Genomic DNA, 12,975 nt, shown 5'->3' with positions numbered 1-12,975 from the left:
CGGTCTCGTAACAATAACCTGCAAACCATCCACGTGGTACATACATGTACATAGGCGCCGCTATACTATAGGTGGCAGTGAGATCCTGCTGTAACAACCTCTGTGGAAATATTATCACATTTAAAAAAAGATAAAATCTCCTAAGTTTTAACCTTAACCTAAACAAACGTATTGCTGAAAATATACACTCTATGACTGCTGTCATATACTGCAGAGAACTCTTTCATGGCAAATAAGTAATCTGGTCTTTCCAAAGACATGCAGGACACGTGTGCACGAATACACCTTAAATGATTTTCGAATATAATGCAAAGTTTTGTTCATATTGATTCTACCAAGTGTATACTTTTTATTTCTGAATTTCCCATTCTTAATTCTTACATGTGTGCATGAACACATTCATTGCTTTAGCTGCTTTGCACGAACAAACATGTACGCTAGCATATTGTTACGGTAAAATACGTGGAAATGTACATTTTAAGACAAGACGACAGTCGCAGATTTCTATTATATAATGACTATTTGAAAACAATGACTTAATATAAATGTCTTACTGGGTCGGGTCTTGCTGCTGTTCCTGTCTTTCAGGGCGGAAAAAGTTTTTTTTTTTGTGTAATGACGATTTATATAAGAACCTCCCATGCGCAGAACAGCTTGCATAGGTATCTGTGTCTTTTGCCGGTAGCTAAATGACAATGTAATTATAATGTGATTGATTGATTGATTGATTGATTGATTGATTGATTGATTGATTGATTGATTGATTTAAAAGTTTATTAACAGATTGCAGAATGGGTACAGTGCAGTACAGCTCAATACATACAATTGTTAAGGGGATGCAGACCAGAGAAAGACTTCCCCCATTTTCAATTCATCATATGTACACGACTTACAGATAGACAGTACTGCTACATCTATACATTTATGACATACCAGATTTGCAAATACAGTACTGTTTGTGATACAAAAAGTGTCCAGAAAAAGAGTGTATATACATTTGATGTCGAAACTGTATACATTGGAGGAGGTTGGGTAGGTGGGGTGGGGTTGGGTGGGGTGGGGGGGGGGGGGGGCTGTACATTGGAGGTGGGGGGGGGGGGGGGTTGGGGGGGGGGGGGGGGGGACAACTGGGTTAGGAAATGTTTCAACTCATTCAGAACGCAGCGGCCCGCCTGATCTCAAACCTACCGAAGTCGGCCCATGTCACCCCACTTCTTAGGGACCTGCACTGGCTCCCCATTGCTGCACGAATCCGCTTCAAGGCCCTCGACCTAGCATACCGTGCGGCAAAGGGAACCGCTCCCGCCTACCTCCGATCAATGGTTTCTAACTACACAACCTCAAGACCCCTACGCTCTGCATCTTCTGGCCGCCTCAGACCTACTCCTATCCAAGCTCCGGGAGGGTCATCAAAGAGAAGTCGCCTATTCTCAGTCCTTGCCCCACAATGGTGGAATGAACTATACCCACCCCAGTTAGGACAGCCGAAACACGTCCAATCTTTCGCCGTCGACTAAAGACGCACTTCTTCAACCATTATCTGAATAAAAAAAAAAAAATCTAACCCTAACTAACCGTACTGTCATGCACTTGTCCTAATAAACTAACCAGCACTCAACACTTTGATGAACATTGTTGCTCAGCTTGTGCCCTTCCTGATGGCTTGTCGTACAGAACATGTAAGTCGCTTTGGATAAAAGCGTCAGCTAAATGACTAAATGTAAATGTAAATGTAAATTTGTAGGGGCCATGTTTCGAATTGCAGTATCCCGTATAGGTGTTCTTTGAGGGTGTTTTTGAAAGTGGGTAGTGATTCACATTCCTTTACAGCTTTGGGTAGGGCGTTCCACATTGATGTGGCATAATTGCGAAACGTGTTTAGTTCATTGTTTGAGCCGAATCTGGGTTTAACATGATTTGTTGAGCTTCCTCTAGTGGTTGTGGTATTCACTGACCTTTGGGAAGTATTTTGACATGTACATGGGTACCTTAGTCGTATAGTGTATCTTGTAGACCAGGCCCATTGCAAGTTGCTGTACTCTGTCGTCTACTCTAAGCCATCCTAGGTTGTCAAAGTGGGCAGGGGTGAGGTGGGTTCTGGGGGTAAGGTCAAGTAGTAGTCTGACCAGTTTGTTTTGTGATGTTTGTAATTTAGATTTAAGCGCCTATGAGGTGCTTTGGTACCATGAGGTGCACGCATAGTCGTAGTATATTGAATGAGGGCTCCTGCCAGAGTCTTCAGGGTATTCTTGTTTCTTGAGAGGAGATCCGGTACAAGAATCTAGTTCGTTGGTTGACTTTTTTTATTACATTGGATGCCATTTTGTCACAGGAAAGATTTGCCTCTAGGATGGAACCCAGGTAGGTAATTTCATCTTTCCTTGTGACAATATTGTCACCCATGCACTGCAACTGAGAAGCCGTCGGTCTTGCTGAGTTTGTTATTTGAACCAAAGAGAATGGACTCTGTTTTGCCCATGTGTAATGATAGTTTGTTATCAGCGAGCCATATGCAGATTTTGCCTATATAGTTCCGAGCTGAGGGTTTTTTCAACCTGCAACTTGTTCTTGTCAGAGACCAGCATGGCTGAGTCGTCCGCAAACAGGAACAAGTTGCAGTCACAGGCTGACGACATGTCATTTGCATAAATTAGGAAGAGTAGCGGTCCTAGTATGCTTCCTTGTGGAACACCACAGCTCACTGTGAGGGGGGGGGATAGAGTATACCGTTTACCTCTACCATCTGTTCTCTCCCCTCCAGGTAGGATTGCATCCAGCTCACTGATAAGCTATCAAAATCAATTGCTTTTAGCTTGTCAATCAGAATGGAGTGATTGACAGTATCGAAGGCCTTATAGGTCCAGCATGACCATGCCGCAGTATTTGCCCGCGTCCACCTCTTGTTTGATGTGGTCGTTCAAATAGAGGAGGCATGTGTCAGGGAGCAGCTAGATATATAGCTTAGCACAAGGGCTGGAAGCAGTAGGGAGCAGCTAGCTATATAGCCTAGCACAAGGGCTGGAAGCAGTATAGGGACCAGCTAGCCTGCTTAGCACAAGGGCTGGAAGCAGTAGGGAGCAGCTAGCTATAGCTTAGCACAAGGGCTGGAAGCAGTATAGGGACCAGCTAGCATATAGCTTAGCATAAGGGCTGGAAGCAGTAGGGAGCAGCTAGCTATAGCTTAGCACAAGGGCTGGAAGCAGTATAGGGACCAGCTAGCTATAGCTTAGCACAAGGGCTGGAAGCAGTAGGGAGCAGCTAGCTATAGCTTAGCACAAGGGCTGGAAGCAGTATAGGGACCAGCTAGCCTATAGCTTAGCACAAGGGCTGGAAGCAGTAGGGAGCAGCTAGCTATAGCTTAGCACAAGGGCTGGAAGCAGTATAGGGACCAGCTAGCCTATAGCTTAGCATAAGGGCTGGAAGCAGTAGGGAGCAGCTAGCTATAGCTTAGCACAAGGGCTGGAAGCAGTATAGGGACCAGCTAGCTATAGCTTAGCACAAGGGCTGGAAGCAGTATAGGGACCAGCTAGCTATAGCTTAGCACAAGGGCTGGAAGCAGTAGGGAGCAGCTAGCTATAGCTTAGCACAAGGGCTGGAAGCAGTATAGGGACCAGCTAGCCTATAGCTTAGCACAAGGGCTGGAAGCAGTAGGGAGCAGCTAGCTATATAGCTTAGCACAAGGGCTGGAAGCAGTATAGGGACCAGCTAGCTATAGCTTAGCACAAGGGCTGGAAGCAAGCAACTATAGCCTATAGTTTAGCACAAGGACTGGAAGTAGGGAGCAGCTAGCGCTCTGTAAAAAAATTAACTCTGACGCACAGAGATGAAATTGATGAAATTGAATTGGGTGATGGTGTTGGAGGTCTGACCCCCCACCCTGACCGCCTGGGGTCTTTCACTCAGAAAGTCCAGTACCCAGGCGCTCAGGGCGGAGCTCGGACCCAGCTCGATCAGCTTGTCCACCAGTCTGGTGATGGGGACTATGGTGTTGAACGCTGAGCTGTATGAACAACAGTCTCACATAGCCCCCCTTCTGACGGTCAAGGTGAGAGAGGGTGCTGTGCAGTACCTGGGAGACCGCGTCGTCAGTGGACCTGTTTGTCCTGTATGCAAATTGCATAGGGTCCATATCACTGGGGAGGGAGGCACAAATGTGGTCCTTGACCAGCCTCTCGAAACATTTCATGACCACAGAGGTGAGTGCCACCGGTCTGTAGTAATAACTGTGAATTGAACTTGCATTGCTGCACTATAGTCCATCCGTTGCAAGTCAACGCCCCCCCCCCCCCTCCATCCATTAACTCAACTGGACTGTCACTGTAATATTTATGTACAGTTGTACAGTGTCCCCCACCCACCCCTCCTACCCAACCCCCCCACCCACCCAACCACCTCCAATGTACAGTCAGATTGGTTATTTTTGGTTGAGGTTGAAAAAGCTATGTTGATTCAATATTTAATTACAGATACCATTTCAACATTTGAAAAACTGTCGTTGAATCAATTTAGTAGATTCCCCCTCCCCTCCTCCCCCTCCCCTCCCCTTCGAGAGGGTATAGTCCTAAGCAACTCGCGAGACCTAGAAGATCTCACGGGACTTGAGGTATTCAAACACTTTGGCGCGATGGATGGTGTCTTCACTGACTGCTTGACAAATAGTCTGAGCCAAACTCCTTGGTAAGTCATTGACAATATTATGTATTATGCCATTCACATACCATAATCTTGCTGTCATCGTTTGACTACATGCTACTTTGTGAATTATTACCGTGGTGGCAACTAGTAGGCTAGAACGAAGCTTGTTAGCATTATTAGCTAACATGCTAGATGGTACTTAACTGGTAAGTGAGTTCTTATGGGAATAGTATGATTCCGTTCAGATACCATCACCGGGCTGTTATCGTTTGACTAAATGTTATCTCTGTGCCGTGGCAAATAGTTTGGAGCTTGTTTGAGCAAATAGTGATGCATATTATTATAGCTACTAACGTTAGCTAGCTATCATGCTAGCTAACGTTATTCTGCCATTTTGTTTCGTGATTAAAATGTACGTTTTTAATAGTTACATAAGCATTGTTGTAACTAGTGTTAACAAATACTTTATTATAGTTCAATTGTGTTAAACTTGGGACACAGCCATGGCTCTATTTTATTTCGTTTTGTATGTGAGGCATTTTAGCTTGCAGTTGTTGTGTTGCATTGTGGGTCTTCAGCACAAAGTAATCCCTTGCTGAGGGTAAGATGGTTTTCTGTCTGCTCAGACTCAGAATACTTAATTAACATGATCTGTGCTTCATAAAAAAACAGATATTATTTATCTGGTTTTGGTTATTTTGCACAGTAAATACTTATTCAGGCCTACCTGCAATTCAGAATTTAATCCAGCAGGGCGGCAGTGATGTTCATTCTGCCTTTTGTTATATATAAAAAATGGGGCTTTGAAAGACTGACATATTTGAACTTCTAGCTCCTGCTACTCTAAACATATATATATATAATATACACAGTCTTGATAAATTGCATACAAGGTTTTTTGAATATTTTGATCGTCTTCTTTTTAGAATTCGCTGGCAATCATCGCCGCTATCAAGGTGAGTTAACTAACACATTCTCAAATCATGTTTTGTTTTTACCACCAGACATGCGCTAGGTATATGGAGCTAGGTACACTTGCTACTGTAGGTTATATGGTGCTCATTGATAACTACTTTGATGGTGCTTATTTTTTCCTTATTTTGTTAATTATGTTGCTCTTTCTCTAGGAATGCCAATGTATAACTCCAGCCCCTATTACCACACTGCCATTGATTCAGCTCAGTAAGTATTATCTTTCAATTCAATATTGTCTGTCTCTCTCACCCCACTTCAAACTTCACACCTTTATCTGTGTTTTCATCTCTGTCTTTCTGTCTCTCTCACCTCGACCCCCTCCACTTCACACAACACCTACATTGCCAAAGCCTTTGTCATTTGATGACACAGCAGTGCTATGTCTGTCTCTCCCTCTATCTCCGTCTCCCTCTCTCACTGGCATAACATTTTTATTGTCGTATTCAATATTTCAGAGATTCTTCGCCAGAGGAACTTGAAGCCATTCCTGAATTACCACCAGAGACCAGCAGTTGCACGCAGGCAGAGACTGCCTGTAGCGTGAGTTGAATTTTATACACAAGTTCACTGGTGTTTATTCTTATATAAAACGTCTCTAAAGACGTATGTTTACCTTTGCATTGATTGGCGGATTTTTGACTGAAGACATTGGATCTTTCCTGCTCTCCCATCCAAGTCCCAGGTTGTAATGACGTAATCATGACACTTAGTTGATTTTGAGTAGACAATTACTCGTTGCATCTGGGCTCATAGTCATAGCCATATAGGAATGACCGCTACACCGTCGCGCCAATAGCGGCCGAGGGAGGGAGAGTTAAGCGATTTCTTTGTCATTCAGACAGATTCTCCTATCTGCACCTATCTGACACGTATAGCCACTGATGGTGGAGAAGTGCTGTCCAATTAGCCATTTTGGGGAAATTCAGGCATAAAATAATATTCTGTTGTGTGTCACTGTCAAACAATCCAATATTTCAGAGATTCTTCGCCAGTTGCGGGAAGTATGTCACCACCTGAAGACGCAGACCACCACCTGAAGCCCATGTAGAATTGTGAGTTGAATTTTATACATGATAGATCAGTGGTTCTCAAACTTTTTACACCAAGTACCACCTGAGAATGTAGCTGGCTCTCCAAGTACCACCATATGACCGGTGTTAAAATACAGTCTATTCAGCTATGCACAGTTCACGCAGGAGGCAAATGTATTCCTAATACCATTATTTATTGTTAACTTTTGTCAGACACAGCCACAATGTACAAAGGGATAGCACTAGAACTAGCAAACGCGTCCACACAACTCATACAATGCAAGGGCATTGAGAACATAATAACTAACATTCTCACATAGCAAGTGAGAAAATTAAGAACAACTGTATTTCAGCAAATGTACTTAATCTCTATCTCTCTCTCTCTCTCTCTCTCTCTCTCTCTCTCTCTCTCTCTCTCTCTCTCTCTCACACAGCAAGCAATTGTCCATCATTCTCTCTCTCTCTCTCTCTCTCTCACACACACACGCACACACACACACACACACACACACACACACACACACAATTATTTTGTTACAAAAACTTAATTTCCTGCATTCTGGTGCAGGACTTTTTGAAATTTGACCCTTTAAATGCCAGTTTGTGTGATGGCATCACAAATTATTGTTAAAATAAACACACAAAGTAAAATATGTTCAATAGGATAGGAGCCCCGCATTTAGTGATCTAGGAGGCAAGTATTTTGTAATAAGATCAGATAGATAGAGCAATCACAAAATAAAGAAATGAGGCTCATCGTGCTCGCAAGCCACTGTCTAAAGTCTAATTGTGTTCTCAGAGGGATGACACTGGTGATCTACACCTCTACCAGAGGCCAGCAGCCAGAGGGGGACCCTGCTGACCACAAGGCCATCTGAATCATCCTATGCTGAATTGACATGGATGGCATCTCCCTTAAGCTGATGTGAGTATAACTTCCATGTACAAACACAAACACACCCACTCTATCTATATCTCTCTTCTAGGACATGTCATCATCATCAAACCTTTATTTAATTCTTGGGAGAACAGTAGGGTTGTAAAAAAAAGTGTAAACATCTTCAAATCATTATTAACACATCCACGCTGTAAAGGGTTATTGCCCGCCATGCTTTGACCGCCAGATCTCGCAAGTAGGGTCGAGCTGCAGACTCGGAGCCTCGGTCCAGATTGGAACTTCCGCTCGGAGCCTCGGTCCAGATTGGAACTTCCGCCCTGCCACAGGACTATTACTCCTGTGACAGGGCAATGCGCTGATTGGCGGAAAGTACGGAAGTATCTCGAAGTACGTCTGACGTATCTCGAATTACGTCTGACGTTTCTCTACGTTAGCGAACATTAAACGTTGTATTCATAAAATAATATAAATTCAGCAGCATGGGGAGGGCCGGGGGGAGGGGAGGTACAGGTAGTAGAAGACATAGAGGTACAGGTCACATAATTATAGTACAGTGGAGAAGTAAAAATAGAATAAAAAGGCAGTGGAAACAATATACAATATTATTAACTCTAATAATAACACGCCTCGCAGGCTCATTATAATACGAGAGCCGTGGGTCTGCATTGTATAGAGCGGATCCCCCGGCCGTATTCAAGCGCTGGAGCGCTTTGCCATGGATCAAACTGTATTAATATAGTAGTAATAATAGTAGTTGGCTAGTTGCGCGCTTCTGGCCACCTCCCGCAGTGCGCGCATACACACATACTGTCTGTAGCCTATACAGTACGTGCAAAATTAGTTGTCAAGAGCCAATCGCACAGGTTGCCTCATCTCATCTGGCTCTGCAAATAGATCTAGAGTCTGAATATCATATATAGCCTGCTGATGATCTCTCTCTCTCTCTCTCTCTCTCTCTCTCTCTCGTCTCAAATCCATTCTGAGAACGGAATGCAGTGCCCGCGACGAGGGTCTTGATTGATTGATTGATTGATTGATTGATTGATTGATTGAAAATTGTATTAACAGATCATGCTGGACCTACAAAACAGTACAGTACTGTTTCTCATTCCTGTACTGTTGTTTATACTCTGCTCCTGTGTTGTAACCCAACCCCCTCCAATGTACAGTAAATGACCAAGTATGGTTTTGTCAATATTCCAATGTACAGTTTTGCTTGTACAGTTGCACAGTGTCCCCCGCCCACCCGCCCCTCCTACCCGACCCCCCCCCCCCCCCAAGGCGAAAGTCTTTCTCTGGTCTGCATCCCCTTAACAATTGTGTGTATTGAGCTGTACTGTACTGTACCCATTCTGCAATCTGTTAATAAAATGTTCAATCAAGAATGGAGTGATTGACAGTGTCAAAGGCCTTTTGTAGGTCCAGCATGATCTGTTAATACAATTTTCAATCAATCAATCAATCAATCAATCAATCAAGACCCGCGTCGCAGGCACTGCATTCCGTTCTCAGAATGGATTTGAGAGAGATCATCAGCAGGCTATATATGATATTCAGACTCTAGATCTATTTGCAGAGCCAGATGAGATGAGGCAACCTGTGCGATTGGCTCTTGACAACTAATTTTGCACGTACTGTATAGGCTACAGACAGTATGTGTGTATGCGCGCACTGCGGGAGGTGGCCAGAAGCGCGCAACTAGCCAACTACTATTATTACTACTATATTAATACAGTTTTATCCATGGCAAAGCGCTCCAGCGCTTGAATACGGCCGGGGGATCCGCTCTATACAATGCAGACCCACGGCTCTCGTATTATAATGAGCCTGCGAGGCGTGTTATTATTAGAGTTAATAATATTGTATATTGTTTCCACTGCCTTTTTATTCAATTTTTACTTCTCCACTGTACTATAATTATGTGACCTGTACCTCTATGTCTTCTACTACCTGTACCTCCCCTCCCCCCGGCCCTCCCCATGCTGCTGAATTTATATTATTTTATGAATACAACGTTTAATGTTCGCTAACGTAGAGAAACGTCAGACGTAATTCGAGATACGTCAGACGTACTTCGAGATACTTCCGTACTTTCCGCCAATCAGCGCATTGCCCTGTCACAGGAGTAATAGTCCTGTGGCAGGGCGGAAGTTCCAATCTGGACCGAGGCTCCGAGTCTGCAGCTGGACCCTATTGGATCTCGCTGTACAGCGTTATTGAGATCAATATTGAATTTTTTCGCCATGGCATTCAAAATTCATATATACACCCATGGCCGCCTAGTTATAGTTGAAAGTGGGGGTGCAAGATTCTTTTTTATTCTTTTTTTTTATTTTATTTTTTTTACATTTAATGAACACCTGTATGTGCAATTTCCTGCAATATAGAGCCTTCAATCTTGACCAAAATAAAGCTGCTCTTTTCACTATAAAACTCAGTTTATATTGCAGTATGATAGCTATAATAATAATAACTTCACTGCGAGGGCTCTTTTAGCTAACGCTAGCTAGGCACGTATGATAGCCAATTACTATTATAATAATAATAATAATAATAATAACTTTCCCATCCTCCCAAAGCCCCTCCGGCCCCGTTCACATCCGCAGCGGCAGTACCAACAACAACAACAATTAATTGACGCTATCAATAGCCCCAGTGAGCACGGCGGCTGGCTGAATGAATGAATGAAAACTTTATTTAACAGATTGCAGAATGGGTACAATACAGTACGGCTCAATACACACAATTGTTAAGGTGATGCAGACCAGAGAAAGACGTTTGTCTTGTTTACATCAGGGTCCATAGCCCCTTTCGTGACTGTGCTGCACCGAGTGAATCCACAGTCACTTGCTCCTCAATGGGAAACCAACCTAGATTTACCCTGAAGGACTGGTTCTGGCCGAACCGTTCGTTATACAAGTATCACAGAGACATTACAAATGTGCTCACAGTTGCACGAGGGTTTCGGACAGAGATACGGGATGGTGCGCAGGCGCTGTGATCACCCAACGGCGGAAATAATGCCGCTTTGAGCAGTTTATAAAAAAATATTAAAAATATTTATTAGCAACGCCGAGCTTTCAAACCATCCCGTATCTCTGTCCGAACATATACAGAAATAAATACAGTAAAAACATACATGACATCATGACATTTATGGCATAGGGACATACATGACATACAGGTATATACTGTAGTACTGTTACATTTGTGACATATACGATATGCAAATAATATACAGTACTGTTACCCAGAGATCCTAACAGAAAATATTATATATATATGATGGGGATGAGACTGTACATTAGGAGGAGGAGGGGGGGGGGTGGACATTTACGGTGGCCAGTTTCGAATTGCAGTCTCCCGTAGGTGCTCTTTAAGAGCGGTTTTGAATGTGGGCAGGGGTAAAGTGGGTTTTAGGAGTGAGGTTAAGCAGTAGTCTGACCAGTTTGTTTTGTGATGTTTGTAATCTTGTTTTTAGTGCCTTTGAGGTGCTTTGGTACCATGAGGTGCAGGCATAGTCGTAGTACCCTTGAATGAGTACTGAGAGTACCCATGATTTTTGCCATTTTGTTATCGTGAAATTGGTATTAAATTTAATTCTGATTGGCATTAAAAAGTCTTAAAGCCTTAAATCTGACTGGGCTAAACCCTGGTTATTTTCAGCCCAATTTATTCATTTCACTGCAAACCATCTGATCAATATATCACCCATACTACATAAAGCATTTACTGACGATCACGTAATTATAAACGCCGCCCCCCCCCCCTTTCCTCCGTGCATGATGACGCATAACGTATACGATCATATACAGTTGAATTTTTTAATATAGCGTGTCTAGGGAATAAACGGCAATCGATGCATTTAGGTCTATAACTCACGTTCTAGGAATTACTACAGGAAATGATAAAACATACTTATATTCTAGAAGGTATTTTTGTATTTTTGTATGAATGAAAAAGTATAACGTTCCTACATCCTGAACAATAGATAATCGATGTTGAATGCAGGCATTAAAGTGTTCCGTCTCAAGACGGATTTCCGTCAATTTGATTGGGGAGATCCGTCAATTTGATTCGCAGTCTAACGGAATTGACTACCTGGTATAATATGATTTGTAGATGCATACAGATTGAAACAAAATTGAGCCAATCAGAGGCGCCAAATCATGAAAAGGGAATTTTTTCTACCGAGGCGGCGCCAAGCAGTCATCACTCAGGGACTCGAGTGGTTGCAGCTGGAGGCTATTGGGCGAGTGACATTTGCGAGGTCTGTCCGCCACATGGCAGGGTAACAAAATAGTTGTGTCCCCTGCTGTGGTTGTGAGTATAGTATACGTTTATTAGCTTAACTCCGTAGCAACATCACACAGGTGTATCTGTAGACAGTCTCCTCCCCACCGTATATATCTTTTTTCCTACCACCCACCCCCTCCTAATGTACAGTCCCGGACTTTCCAGTGAATCATAGTGTCCTTTTTTTTCATTTTCCCAGATGCACCATGCACCAAGGATCCAGCTGATTACTGCCAATCTGGAGGATTGTTCCTTATCTGCTCTTCACTTGTGCCACTGATTCATTGACCTTTTGTGGTGTGGTATGTTTTGATTTTTACTTAGTAATACACTGTATAGTTGGGATTCTGAATTAAACAGTATAATGTTCACATATATTATGGAGCCCCCAGGGGTCGGGAGAATATTGTGGAAAACAATATAAAACTGAAATGGTAAAGCTAAAAAACTGTAGACCTGACCACAACCCCCTCGGTTCAACAGCACAATATGTTGCTTTCTCCGCTTTTAAAAGTTGAAATCATCTGATGACATTGAAGGGATAGTTCAGAATTGTGGACATAAAGTTTAATTTACTACTTGGCCATTATGTTATGTTCAATGGACTGCACTTATATAGCAATAGCGCTTTTATCCAAAGCGCGTATGGCCTCTCATTCACCTATTCACACACATTCACACACCAATGGTGGCAGCTGCCATGCATATTGATCCATAAATAGTGTTTAGATTGTACTTCTATAGGTTTTTAACTTTACATACTGTATTTAAACATTATATTTGAACAAACACTGCAAGCTAAAGTTTTAAATCATTTGAATCTGTTTTATACAGCACACTTGCTTCCAAAATAAAGCAGTTTTACAATCCTGATCGTTTGTTAACACTTGAAGCTTTTTGTTTCTAACAATCTGTACAATAAAAGTGTTTCTCTGCTGAACTTTGAGTTCTGTCACTTTATTGAAGGAGTTTGATTGTAATAATTGAGGAAAAACCTGTGAAATAACAGTGTTTCACTGCTGAACTTTAAGTTCTGTCACTTAATTGAAGGAGTTTGATTGTAATAATTATGGGAAAACCTGTAAAATAACAGTGTTTCACTGCTGAACTTTAAGTTCTGTCACTTTATTGAAGGAGTTT

The 12,975-nt window shown here is 42.6% G+C and overlaps 1 long non-coding RNA gene across 1 annotated transcript; it reads left to right on the top strand.

The window, feature by feature from the left end:
- The first annotated feature begins 4,571 nt into the window (after positions 1-4,571).
- LOC311238113 lies at positions 4,572-12,231 on the top strand. Its single transcript, XR_014620322.1, has 7 exons — positions 4,572-4,677; positions 5,562-5,591; positions 5,763-5,817; positions 6,066-6,150; positions 6,589-6,662; positions 7,441-7,566; positions 12,035-12,231. It is a non-coding gene; the product is annotated as an uncharacterized lncRNA (long non-coding RNA).
- Positions 12,232-12,975: the final 744 nt, after the last annotated feature.

The sequence above is a fragment of the Notolepis coatsorum genome (assembly GCF_963971535.1).
Source record: "Notolepis coatsorum genome assembly, chromosome: 1".
NCBI lineage: Eukaryota > Metazoa > Chordata > Actinopteri > Aulopiformes > Paralepididae > Notolepis > Notolepis coatsorum.
Note: the sequence above shows the minus strand (reverse complement) of the source record. Positions and strands in the feature narration are given on the sequence as shown.